Consider the following 14,363-nt stretch of genomic DNA (forward strand, 5'->3'; position numbering starts at 1 on the left):
GGCAAGCTAATATTTTCAGTCAATTGCACAGCCACGGCTCTGACCATACTGCCATCTGTTCTCTACAGACACAACTTGAAGGATTCTCCACTCGGACTCAAGGCGCACGACCAGCGAAACGGTGAGCTGAACCCCTGAGGTGACTCGAGATGATTTGAAATCGATGATACGTGATCTTTAGTTAGAAAAGTAACGTAACGTTAAGCACCATCTTTAAAGTCCGCGATCACCATGCCTGGCTCGAGATGGCCATGTTAAACATATTATCCCTGTAATGTTAACTGAGAGACGGTACTGAAACTCATTGAATGAATGTGTGATTAAAGTGACCGGGAGTGAAGTCATTAATTATTTGGTTGAATCTGATTGTAGTGATTGTAGCCGTGCACTGTGGCCATGCTTAAAACTCACTTTAGCTGGGGACAACAAGGTGTTAAATGTGTGTCCACTGATGGTCAGAAACGACAGCTAACAGTGTAGATGTCATAAATAATTAACGTTTCAGGTCCTTAGTTTGTATTAATGAATGAATGTTAGTGGGTTATGAAGCTGAATCTGAGTGAGCTTTTTTAAAAATGTGTCTAAAAACAATTATACTGCATACAGAGTCTACAAACCCAGGTTGTGTTTATTGCACTGTGGCATTAAAGTTTATGTTGTGTTTCATACACTCCCAAGCTTTCTTTGCCACCTTCCAAACTAATGTAATATCCATCATGTTAAGCCACTGTACAGTGAGGCACAATTCTTCTGCAATTTATTGCGATTAAAGAGAGACAAGCTTGTCACTCACCCTGCGGTCCCGACCATAGTTTGTAAAATATAGGGCTGAAGAGGATTCACATATGAAATGGGGTTTGTCTAGAAATATATGACAAATGGTTATCGCTCTGTCTTGGCTTTAGCGCTACTTTTTGACACTCAAGCCGAAAATAGATAGCAAGACTTGTGTCAAACGAGGTGGGATCACAGCGCATACTGTCAAAGCTGCGATTCAAACATCTGCTCCAGGAAAACAGCATGTGTGTATGACAACATAAATATTCATGTCAGTTGGCATTGACCAGCCATGTGATGTAGAGAATTGGCAAATGGCAGGAATGGACTGCCAACGTAGTCACGTTTGATGTTGAAATTGTCTTGAAAATATCACAGTTGGTCTGTTCCTTTGTAAACTGTTCCCAGTGAGATCAAGGACAGGTTAAGGGGGTACCCCTCCTGAGCTATTTCAGGTTTAAAGCACTGCTTTACTCTGATTCTTTTTGTATCAGATGAAACCCTATAACAGCTCTTTTCTCTGTTTGTACACTCGGCACCTCTTTTTCCTAAATAAGGTTACTGGTGTTAATGGCAGTATCATAGAGAAAAGGCTTATCTATAGTAAGATCTGATGGCAGTGAGTCATTGAATCAACAGTCTGCTGTTGCTAAGGCCAGCAATGAGAAAGATGGAGTAGCTTGCCTCCTTTCCTCAATGTTTCCCCCATATTCCCTGCAACTGTAAATCTTGATGTTGCACAATCAAATTGTGAAATGTCAATAAATAGTTTGACTTATTTATTTCAACTAGGTGAACGAGTGTACGAATTGAGTGTCTTTATTCATTTTTGTGGTTTGCAGGATGAATGACTATAAACAGTTCTTCATTCATACACCAGTGGAGCATGTGATTTTATGTGTTGGAGTTAACCTACTTGCTTTTACTGTATTCACGTCCTGTGATCAAATATTTAGTGCCAAGCCAAGAAGTGGTTTTAATACTGTATTTTACAGGCAGATGTAATTGAAACAGGCAGCTGTTATCCAACAAGATATGATCTCTGCGTTTATTTGTCAGCCAGGTATCCATATCTGCTTCTGTCTCTGAATCTCTGTTTGCAGCAGCAGAAGCAGAAGAGTGGCTTTTTCTAGAGAGATTTGAAGAGCTATTTATAGATCTCTGCCAGAGCACCAAGCGTGGTGCTGTTGCTGCTGCTCCTATCTCTCTCTTCTCTTAACCACTCCTGCTTCTGTTTCTCTGTGTCTCTCCATCTTTATTTGCTCCCTCTTCTTTTCCTGTTCTCTTTGTTTTCTGAGCTACTTTTCTCGTGATGTTTTCGCTGTTTCTCAATCCTCTGTTTCCATATCTATACTTCTTTGCTTGCTTTGATGTAAATTATTGATCAGAGCAGAAGGGAGGTGACTGGTTGCATTGCCAAAAGTCTGGCCTCAGACTGGGTATAGGTGCCTGACTGACTTCAGTGCCATTGCTGCAAAGCTGGAGGGTTTTCGCATGATACTTCAAAGTGAAAGAAAACAGAATTTGTCACATGTTGAAATTCACCATTTGATCATAGGATCTAAACAGGACCTGGCAAGGCAGTGTTTATTAATTTCATTTATTTGTTTTACTTCAGGTAGAATTATTGGCACTTTTAGAATGAGTATTTATTGACTTAATACAAATGTATTTTCATTTATTGAAAGATTTGGGCTAAAATATGCCTCATTGAACCCATGCTGGATCAAAAGTAAAAAAGAACATGGTGATGTCTAAACAAAATCATAAATCATATTTAGTAAAGGCCTTGTTGTTTTACATTTGCAATGTAAATAACCATTTCTCCTGTGTTTTCTAATAACTTAACCTTGGTTCTATGCTGTGTGTAGCGACTGCAGCACCTTGTCAGGTGACTGTGTTCACGAACGGTTTATCTGTGGTATCTCTGGCTGCTGATCCTTGCTCAGCTCCTCCCCTCTCTCCTTCCTTCTCACTAAGCCCTTCAGTGTTTTCTCTTACCGTCCTGTGACAGAGCCTGCCTGGCTGGCCAAAGGCAGAAGAAGCTGTTGGACTTGGATTGAGGCATTAGATGGCATTAGTGCATGCCATCCCCTTTATTCCAGTCATGTGGTCAACCTGAGACAAACCTTTTTCCAGGGCTGTGCTAGGATTGCAGAGTCACCGGTTGGTTTCTAGTCTTAACATGGCTAAGTAAGGATAGAGGGCTAATTGTGTGCTAAACATCCATCCATTCATCCATTCTCTGTACGTTACAGCATCCACAGATTGTCATCTTGCTGTGAGGTGACCACTGAGCCTCAATGCTGCCCCTGTGCTGAATATACACAATTTAAAGTGAAATATACTGTATATTCAAAAACAGAATAAATCTAGACCATTGACATGAACCTGGACAGATATATAAACAAGAGCAACACAAGTCAAGTCAACTTTTATTTATAAAGCGCCAAATCACAACAGTTGTTATCTCGAGGCACTGTACACATGGAGCAAGTCTAGAGCATAGTCTTTATATTATAATATTTACAAAGAGAGTCCCAACAATGAGGAAGCATTAGGCGACAGTGGAGAGGAAAACGTCCTTTTAAGAGGCAGAAACCTCGAGCAGAACCAGACTCGGGGTGGGCCGCCATCTGCCTCGACCGGTTGGGTTGAGAAAGAACATCCCAGAGAACTTTGCCTCACTTACTGTCGAGTCAAATCTAATATTTGCCACTATAATAAGTGGCAGTCTCACTTTTTTTTTTGTGGACAAAATCACAACACCCAAGGAGCTTTTACAGGGAAGCAGGCCCATTTTCTGCCTCAAATTGTTGCACTTTAGAGCATTTTCGTACCCTTGGAAATAAAGATTTGAAGATTGGCATGTTCAACTATTAAGTCCCAGGACATGAAATCTGCAATTGGAGAAAACAAGATTTTAGTGGAACTTCAATGTTTTACCTCACTGGAGATGTGCTGGAAGTGTTTTCTTACTTTTTAAGCCTTTAAGGCTTATACATCTACGTGGCAGGCATACCAGAGATGTGCTGTCACATATAATGAATTTTGATTTGAAACAGTGAATAAACACAGTAAATGTACAGACGTCCTACTGAACAGACATGTGGTGAGTAGCTAAATGTCGATGAGAAAATCATAGTTCAGATTGATCACCATAGGCCTTGTTTTACCAGTCTTATTTTGTCTGGTGCACAGTGTGATCACTCACAAAAATGCTACTTATTACTTCAGGACATAGCAGTTTTGTTTCTTCAAGACCACAGAGAGATTTACTATCACCTGACGAGAGGAATAGTGTGCACCAGCCTTGAGTGTAGAAAATATTGTACATTTCTGGAGCATCGACCAGTGTCTGTGCTTTTAAATGGTGAAGTGTTATGTTGTACCCTTCTGCATGGTTTACTGGTCGTCCTGGCTACAGTTGGAGCTAAAATATTCCCATCTACTGATTGAACTACCAGACTGCTCTGGTCATTGCTACTTAAATGTATTTCAAAGCTGGAATGCTGCCCAACTTGGCCACACATTTGTCAATTCAAATTTTACTAAGTGCCCATTAAAGCCTGTTCACAGGTTGTCAACTCAAGAATTCAACTATGTGTGAGACAGACATCCCTGGACATGAGCCACCTGACGTAGAGCTCCCCGCTGACATTTCCTTTGATGCTGAACTTTTGACTGCCTCTTTTCCACTGCGTCTTTCAGCTGACGTTTGCAGTGAGGGGGGCTGCAGGGAGAAGATGCAAATATATCGTCTTGTGGGATTAAGGTTTTTCCTAGCTAATGAGGTGGTTTCATTATATTCCCCTACTAGCTTCCCTTCAAAACCTCTTGTTTTTATTATTTAATTTTGACCATTGCAGCAGTGCTCTGTTTCACCAGCAGCTGTCACTACCTTAAGCTCACTCAGCTTGTACGGACACAGGCTACAGATAACAACCTCATGTATTCCCATGAAATGGAGAGAGATGAATGGTTACTAGAGTGTGCCTGGACTGTGTCTTCTGCCTGTCTGCAGATGGAGGCTTTTTTTTTTTAAAGTACCAAATCTTAAGGTGTAGTTGTGAAAAAATTAATCTATTTACCGTAACCTCTCATAAGTATCCTGCTGTTGTATCAAGTGACATACTGGCTGATCCTAGCAGCCCTTTAAACAGCTGGGCTTCTTGCGAGCCCTGGGTTGGCTGTCATTGCAATTATATTGTTACACAGAGGCAGAGAGCAAACAAGATATGTAAGAGAGAGAGAGAGAATCTACACGAAAGGGAGGGTTGGAGGAGAAGGGAGCGGTGCAAACTGTGCGCATGATAGCATAAGAGCAGTGAAGAGAGAGAGAGAGAGAGGGGGAGCCAGCCAGCAAGCAAAGCTTTCCGTTTCCCTGTAGTGCTTGTGCTTCATTCAGAAAAAGAAAGGGGGCAGTCAAAATAGAGTGTTCTGTCCATTTTACACGAAACCCATTAACAAAACAGAGCTGTTGGTACCCAGAGACAAGAAGGGAACAGAGCAAGCGTAAAGATGAGGAAAGTAGAATGAGCTGGAGAAAGTGACAGAGCTAAACACCCCCGAGTCTCAGCTATTTACATGCTGAAGGAAATGGAATTCATTCATCTGTACTACTTAGAGAGATAAAAACTAATGCCAGCGTTGTCTTGGTCCAGAGCTTCTTCTGCTGCTGCTTCTCCTGCGATAATGTGCTTTTATCTGTGAGACACCTGATCCGACTTGGCTGGATATCCACAGAGCTGAATTCTAAATACAGTAAGCATGTGCTGTGTGTGTGTGTCTTTGTCAGTGGGTGTTAATAATTTGTAGGTGAGATGTAGCGTGTTCAGGTGCCTTTCAGAACTCGTGAGATTTGGTTTAACATGCAGTCGTTATCGCTGTTGTAACTGCTTCTTTTCTTGTCACTTTTTATTGTTCCTCTTGTAAAGTTCCTGCTGCAATTTATTTAATTGTGCCTTAGTAACGGTGCAAAAATCATATAGTGGGGCTTGCTGGAGGATAATTTCTTATACTGTGCATACTGTTTCTACTTATATAACTGCAACTCTTTCTATCAGTGAGTTAAAGCTGGGAGGAGAGCCAAGATTAGTTTTACTGAGATGGATTTTCACAGGCTGAGAGATGCTGTCTGATTTGTGATGGTTTAACAGTGTTAAGGTGTGTGTGTGTGTGCGTGTGCGCGCGTAGTGGTCAGTTTATCTTCATATATGTAAGTACAGACACACACAAAATGTGCACAGTGAGGCAAATGCTGAGGTAATGAGGAATTCCCTTCCACTGTGTCCTTGTGTGAGAGGAGTGAGGGAAGGAGAGAGGAGGGTGGAGGTGGCCGGGTGGGGGCGGAGAGTCACCAAGAAGTAGGCGTCACTCTGCAACACTGTCATGCTGAGGAGGGAGGGAGGGGTACAGTAAAAAAAGGACAACCTATGGGCTTACATAAGGCATGTGGGAAGTCCTGTGTTAAGAGACCCTGAAGTTTATCCTCAGCGATCCTCTCGGCTTGAAGATGCAAAAATGGGTTGTGGTAATGACCATTTATGAATGGAATCGGAAGTTGGAAATCTTCTTTTGATCTCCAAAGACAATGTACAATTATACCTGTGTATGTCAGTGTTTCCCCCCTTTATTTTGTCAAACACAATGAGCTGGAACAAAGATAATAGAGTGGAGGTGAGAGAGAGGCAGCAGCACAAGCGTGAGAGAAAGCACAACAGCAGAGCCCTCTTGAATAAAAAATCTGTCGCTATAAATAGCAAGCCGTCCTCATGGCCTCAGCACTGTTTCAGGTTTAGAAGATCTGGCTTCTCCTTCTCTGCTCTGATGGTTATAGCCTCCACATCGCTTCCTTTTATTTGTGTTTTTTTTTCCCTCGGCCCAGTTCTGTCTTGTGCTGAATATGGGCTGGGATATGGGTTTATATAATGTCTGTCTGTGTACATGTGTGTGCATCTTTCAGAATTACAATAAATCAAGATGCATCAGTGTCCTCAGCAGTACACCCTAATTCAACTAGCTTGATGTTGGCTCATAAAAAAACAATGATCCCATGATTCTAGCATCTTGTCAATTAGAAATGCAAAAGAGACAGACAACATCCTCAGCGACCCTCAAATTAGATAGAAGCCACCCATTTGGTGTTAGGTTGCTACAGCTAATGCTGTTTTCTTCCTGTTGTCTACATGTTAGAATTAGTAAATACATGGTTAGCTGAGGTGGCTAAAGCTAGCTGCTTAGCTCTGAGTGACATAATGTAGTCCGTCCCCTTGCATTGAGAAGTGTGTGTGTGCGCACCCTTGACTGTGGATTTGACCGTTAACTTTTGTTGTTCATTTGTTTGTGACTTTAAAGTTGTGCTCCCCCAGGTAGTTGGTGCTCCTGCAGCCTCACTACTGCATACTAATTGCCAGTGCGTGGGAAAAAGACTTGGTGCGATAGAGAGGAAGCACGAGAGGAAGAGGAAGGGAGGAAAAAAATCAATAGTAACCCCTGGAGTAACTACTGTTGTAATTGCCTTAAAGTCAGAAGGTTCACACTCTCTCATCTGCAGCTTTTTACAAAAAAATTCCCCATACATTTTTTGTTAAGATTAACAAACACAGAAGAGAGAATAGTGAGAGGATGCTTCAAAACCTCCATAATTCTGTTTAGAAAGAGCTGCCCTACACCCCTCTTGTCCTTACTTGCAGCCTCTTCCCTCTATATTTCTCTCTGTACTTGATTTTTTCCCTGCCTTGCCTTCAACTATCCAGTTTTCATGGTGTTTATGTATGTGTGCTGAATGTTGGGTCTTTATTTTGCCCATGTAATTATGTCAGTTTAGTTTTTTTAGACTTTGAGGATGACTGCAGTGCAAACAGATGTAGCTGGCACAAAGCAGAGGTATGATGTATGTAGCTAATAGTAGCTAGCAGGTATGTGTGTCTGTTAAACCTTTAAGGGAAATTTTAAAACCATAAGATACAGAGAAAACTTTGAGTCTGCTTCTGGGCTGATGACGGTGTGGTGCAAATTATCCAGTCCAACGTGTTGCCCTATGCTCTGATGAGTAAGATGAGGGCAAAGAGGCACTCCCACTTTTTGAACTTTTTAGAGAGATGAGCACAGAGAGCAAGTGAGAGAAAGGTAGGGCTGAGTATCATTCAAAAATTTTCAATACTGGTACCGATACCTTGACTTGACCGGTTCCTGAACGATACTTTTTTCAATACTAATTTAATCAAATCAATTCTAACAAAGAAAATTACATTACATATTATGGTACAAATCTTGAGTTTTATTTTCCAACTTAAACACACACACTAGTTCACAACACAGATACACTGTGAACCCCGTCTGTGGGCGTAACCACGTAAGTATTTTTCCTGCATGCCTCTACCTGCGTGTAACGTAACAGCCAATCACCAGCAGCATTATCAGATCTTGACCACGTGATCTTTCAATACCAGTAATATCACTTCACACCAAAATGAGCATGTATATGTGGGTTTTATAAATGCAGTTAAACCCTCAGTGGTGATTGAACAGTGTTTGAGTGCAGCTTGAATGGAAACAGATGACATCTGTGGCTGAGATGGCAAAGAGGCACAGAGGCCCTCATAGCCTCCATGATAGCTGTTGTTGATAATGTGCCCCAACCGTCCCTGCACCAGAAAAGGGGTGAAAATTTGCATTTCACCCAGGTGTCATGTTTCCATCACTGCTGATAGGAGCTGTGGTCGATAAATACCTGTGACTACTACAGAGTCATTTGAATGGGAATGAATGCTGATTATACACTTTCCTGCTAAAGACTAAAGATGCTTGTGGGTGTTAGTGTTTTTTTTTGCCCAGTGTAAAAGAGGCTTAAGAGACCAAGTCAATAAATAAATGATAGAAGACTTGAAAGTGAAGAGGATGATGGAGGACATGCTATACTTAACCAGAACAAGTGGTTGTTTCTGACATAATTAGAAGGTAGTGGTGGTGAGCTTTAGTGACAGAGAGACAAGACAAACTGGTAGAAGGTGGAGACAGATGAATTGCTATCCTTAAAGCAGGCGGAGGTATTGGGAGTGGTTGGCTTGTACAGGTAAACAGATGGAGTAGCGCAGCGCGACGCTGACCTGCCACCGCTGTCAGGTCAGCTACGTGATCTAGGGACTCGCTGCCGTGTGCGGTTTCTCTAATTAATGCTACATCCTAATCTGTGCTGCAGTGTTGCCAGTGCCATACACACTCACTCCCTCACATATGAAATGGATGAGTGCAAAGCATCTAAGGAATTTAACAATGGCAACAAATTCAAGATATAAAGAATTTGCCATGTGCAGTGTATGAGGGCTTATGGACTCTGTCAAACCTTTCTTGCTCTGTAAATTTTGATCCAAACGTGTCAAGTAGGAGATTCGCAACTAGATTAGGGTCTGCACAGCTGTATTCAGATATAGTCTTAGCCCTACTTAGTCAAGCTTACATGTCCGTCAAGTGGTTTACACAGTATGCATGTCATTTCATGTCCTCAGCTCGTACACCAGTGGCAGACCTGTCATCATCCCCTATTTTTCTATTTTAGCACAGTGTTGTCATTGTTGAAACATTGCAGTAGCCTGCTGCCTGGTGTAATGGTAATGCATAAAGGACAGAGGCCATGTTTTATCTGCCTGTGCTGAGTTACTGCTATGGTTGCTGCTGTTTCTGCTTTTAATGCCACGTGTTGATGGGTGCTAGAGATCTCATCTGGCATGTGACAGACAGAGATCTTGTTTGGGCTGTGTGTTTGGTTCTCAGACACTGACCTGTAGCTGTGTGGCCTACAGGATTTGAAGGAACTATATTTAGATGGCTGTATGCCTGTGGAACGAAGGAGGGAGGAGAAACACTGAAGAAGAGTTGAAGGGGGATGCTGGGTGGCAGACTGAGCTGTGGTTGGTTGGCTGGATGTTGTCTAGATGGATGTCTGAATGACTGGCATGTTGCCTTCCTGCTGGCTGTTCTGGAGTGTGCAAGCCACATTATAAGAGACCACACTTTCTGCTGGCCCAGCAGAGACAGCCTTGCTGGGTGACTGGCTACATGCCTGACTTCCGGGTTAGGCTGGCAGCCCTCAAGCGTCCATCACTGTTTTGGCACGGCAGCCCAGCCAGCCAGCTGTTGTTAAGTGTGGCTGTGGCAAATGGAGGTGTTTGTGCAGATGATAGAGGATATTGGTCGCCGTCTGGACACATCCAGCTGTTTACCAGTGCATAATTTAACATATACTCAAGTTATATCTAAAAGCATCTTTTTCATCATGTAGATAGAAGTTTGTCTCAGTCTCGAAGGGAATGTACAGACCAAAAATAGCACTGTATTAAAAAATAATGCCATGGGGCTGCATTGGTGTGGGTGTGTTGCTACAGACACTGGTTGAAAGATGACATATGATACAGGAAGTCCAGTTTGACTAATACATCAGTTTGAAGGCTAATCAGATTTCAAAAAATCACAGTGGTTTATAATACTAGTATAAATGTCATTGTCAAAAGCCAAGAAAATTTGCTAATGAATAATTTATTGTTTTTCAGCAGATGCTAATTTTTCCCCACACATTCTTATTCTTTTTTAGCCTATAGCAAACGGCCCGTGGCAGGTGTATTGAGCTACATTTCGAGTGTATGTCACTACCAGTTTTTATCAATTAATGGGCAACAGAGAGATTGTACTTTAAAAGTTGTATCATGTCAGAGAAGATGGTAAAGTTATCATGACTTATGTTGCTTTCCCCTCCACTGCAAAAAGTTAAACTTCTGTTTGCAGGGAGTCCACTGATCTAGCCCCTCAGTCTGTTCCTTGAGTGCCGTCGTCATGTAATTTTTTCTTAGCTTCCCCCAGTAGGTCATCCATCACACTTGACTTTGCCACAGCATGTGCGTCAGTCATGGGAGTTGAGAGAGCCTGTATTGATCTATGGTCTGCAGTACTGAAGACTGAGCAGTTCCTAACAGTGTCCAGTGTGGCTAATCATTTTGTTAATAGAGCTTTGAAATGTACATTTCTGCTATAACAGCATGTACAACAAGTTTTAGTCTAGAGTTGGAAGAAGATGCATTGGTGAACTCGCTTGCTTAATATGTAAAAAGTGCTTCAAATTGTAGTAAATGTACTGACATGCATGTAAAGCTTCATCTGAATGTACTAAAAAAAAAAAGAAAAATGTGAACACTCAGTTAATGTACATAATAATAAAGTTACAAAACGAAGCAAGCTAATGAGTAGTAGATGTTCAAACACTGTTCAAGAGAACATTACTTTCTTGGGTCAAGGATCATTTTGACCACTCAGACAAAAAGTTATCAGTGCTTACTTGAGGGCTACACGACTGTGGAATTAAGACACCAGCAACTATAGATAGGAACAGGGTGTGGGAGCAGAGTGACATGATTTTGCCAGGAACGCGAAGCAGCTTGGAACATTGGATTTCTCCCTCGCTCCAAGATACTCATCCATCCCACAAGTGTCTGCATTCAGATAGGCGGCAAGGTTAAATTTTGTTGAGCTTTATTTGTGGGAATTTCACCACTGTTTTGCAGTCACAGGGCATACAGTCTGTTCCCTTCACTGAGGTTATTGAAGTTTGCAGTAACAACCTGTGCACAGTGTGTTACAGATCAGACATACTGATTTTAAACTTGCCAGGAACCCTGGTTTCTTCTCTCATCTTCCTCCAGACTTTTACACTGTTCATTAAGCAAAGCATACAACTTGGGGTAAGGCCAAATTTTGAAACTGTGTCACTGATTTCTTAGTAATTCGTGTTACCTTTTTAAAATTTAGCTTTGTGTTGTATTGTGCAGCAGAAAGACAAAACTCAACATATTTGCAATGGAGCGTAAAGGAGTGGGATTTCTCTTGGTGTGAGCAGCAGAGAGCAAACAGTAGACTGGGAGTGGAGTGATTACAAAATGTTTTGAGGGGGAGCAGAAACTGCTGCTCCACTCTGCTCTCAAACCTCATAGGGTGAATTTAATATATTTTGGGCAAGAGAGACACAGCCAGAAAGATACAGGAATAGACATTTAGCGACTAAACTGAGAGGTTGTTGGCCTTACAAATGCGTGACCTGGAGGAAGCAGCCTGACGGACTGATAAAGAAAATGCATCTTTAGATAGAGGTCGCGCCAATCAGCTAAAGACCGCCAGCTAAACACAGAGACAGTGAGGAGGACTCAGGCTTGATCTATGCACCAGCAGTCATTGGTGGTCCTGTTCTCCTGCCCCCCTACCTAGCTGGGTGAGGTATTCCAGGAAACCCTGCTGACTGAGCGGGATGCTTCTGTTCTGCTCTCGAGCCAGGGTTTCCTGATTAATATATCAGGTAGAGAGACTGGTCATATGGAAAATTAAGTTAGAAAGATGTAGTGTAAACTTTAAAGAAATCTTTTTATTGTTTTTTGAATAGCTATTAAGTATTGGTGGAAGCAGTAGATAACTTTTCCTCTTTGGATTCACCATGGCACGTCGTGTGAAATTAATGTCACTAGTCTCTCTTGATTCACACTGCTGCTCGTACACATGGTGTAATACTTGCTTAACAGAGCCGTCAGTTCAGCTCTGTACAGACGGCATGTGCCGCTCGGTGTGCCAAATTGTAATGGAGTGGAAACGACGCCCAACCAGCTCTAACTGATACTGGTCAGGTTAGGTTTTGGAGCACACCCACAGGTAATGCAAACATGAAAACATTTAAAAATGCAGAGCAAGCACAGCAGATTTACTATTGGCTGTACATGGATCAGACACAATCCCATCAAGGTTCCTGTATTTCATCTGTTGCTCTGTTGATTTTTTTTCCCTCATCATTGCAAACATCAACATGACAGTGAAATACCAAAAAATGGAAACTAGTTGGAAATATGGATAAAATTCTCTCTCCTTATATTAGCAGTGTTTACATAAGTATTCAGTCACATGTTGAGCATCTTGAGCATGTCTCACTGCTTCTGGAGGCTTCACCTCTCGGCATGTACTTTTGGCATCTTCATTTGATTACTGAGGCAGTGGGTAATCAGCAGTCAATTATTATATTATGTGCTCAGTGATGTTTTAAGGTTAACCTCAAACATTAAGCCAGGTATCCTGTGATTTACCACCAAGTTAGCAAGCTGTACCCTGTAAAGCCAGTTGAGTTGAGTAAAGCTGGTACTGAGGAACGACACCCTCTGATGCATGCTGACTTCACCTTGTGCACAGTGTATCTATGTCTGTGAGAGAAGGGCAGTGTCCTATCTGCTGGGGCCTACTTCCTTATTCTGGAGGTCTGTTCTTGTGTCTGTGAGCTCAATCTGTTTAGATCAAGGAGCAGCTCCACCAGACCTGGTGGTTAATCACTGCTCTCATCAGGACGGAGTGGAACAGAACTGTCTGCAGTCAGACAGTGTGTGAGGGGAGTCATCGCCAATCTGCACATTTAAATAACTGTGTGTGTGAATGACTCACATTCTGATCACTTTGTAAGCCCCATTAAGTCTGTGCGCCTGTGTGTACATGTGCGATCCTTGTTTGGTCACATGTGTGTATGTTTGTTGTGTCTGTGCCGATGGAGCTGCGCTTCTCAGGCTATAAGTAACACATGATGCTGCTGTGTGTTTTTGTGTGTGTGTGTGTGTGTGTGTGTGTGTGTGTGTGTGTGTGTGTGTGCTGTTTAATTTGTGTTTATGCAGGTACCCAGTGATAAATACACTGGGTCTTGTAATTGGGGAAAGGAGGGGGGTCGTGAGAGAGAAAGGGAGAGAAAAATATGGGGGTGTTGAGGGATATGGCTGCTTTTCTCTCGGTGACAGAGCCTGTTGCCATGGAGCTGGTCCTCCCATTGGTGGAAGTCTGGTCCAATCGCTTAACAGCACAGATTGTTTCATCATTGAGAAGTTTTTCCTCTCTTCCTGTCTCACTAGCCACCCCTTGCTCCTCCATCTTTCTCTGCTCTCTTTTTTTTCTCTCTCTCCTATCTCCCTTGCACTCTCTTCCACCGCTCCCCCCTCTCACAGTAAGAGAAGCTGATAAATTACATAAGGTTTATAATGAGAGCAGGAGCTGCCACCCATTTTCAATTTGACACAATTATTCATTTTATATCAGCAGCCCAAGTTGAGCAGGCAGAATCTTTCACAAATCTCCTCACTGTACTTGAGAAGACAAGACAAGCCCACAGTCATTCATTCAGTCATTTATTTTTATCACATGTCTGTGTGGCCAGAAGGTTTAAAAACTGAGAGATGCCCACCTTTGCAATATGTGACCTTGCACTCAGTTGGCATTAATTAGGTACAGATAGCTTAAACTAATGCAGTCTAATTCACAATCCTGCAGTCAGTTCTACTTTTGTGATGGTTTGAGCATGTAGTTTGTGGTGTTGTTGAACTGTTACGTAACACTTCCTCTGAAAGTGGAAGTTGATTTTTATTTGGTATTGGGTGCTTTTCTTTGATCATGTAAAGGTGTTTCAGGAAATTTGTTTAGATTCAATAGAAAATAATGTATGTTAATGGCTCTGCTCTGGTAGTGGCAGTAACACACCCCGAGGACACCTCCTTGATAGAAGCCCTGATGAGACGACGTCTTCT

This window comes from Lates calcarifer, linkage group LG12, assembly GCF_001640805.2.
Source record: "Lates calcarifer isolate ASB-BC8 linkage group LG12, TLL_Latcal_v3, whole genome shotgun sequence".
Taxonomy (NCBI): domain Eukaryota; kingdom Metazoa; phylum Chordata; class Actinopteri; family Centropomidae; genus Lates; species Lates calcarifer.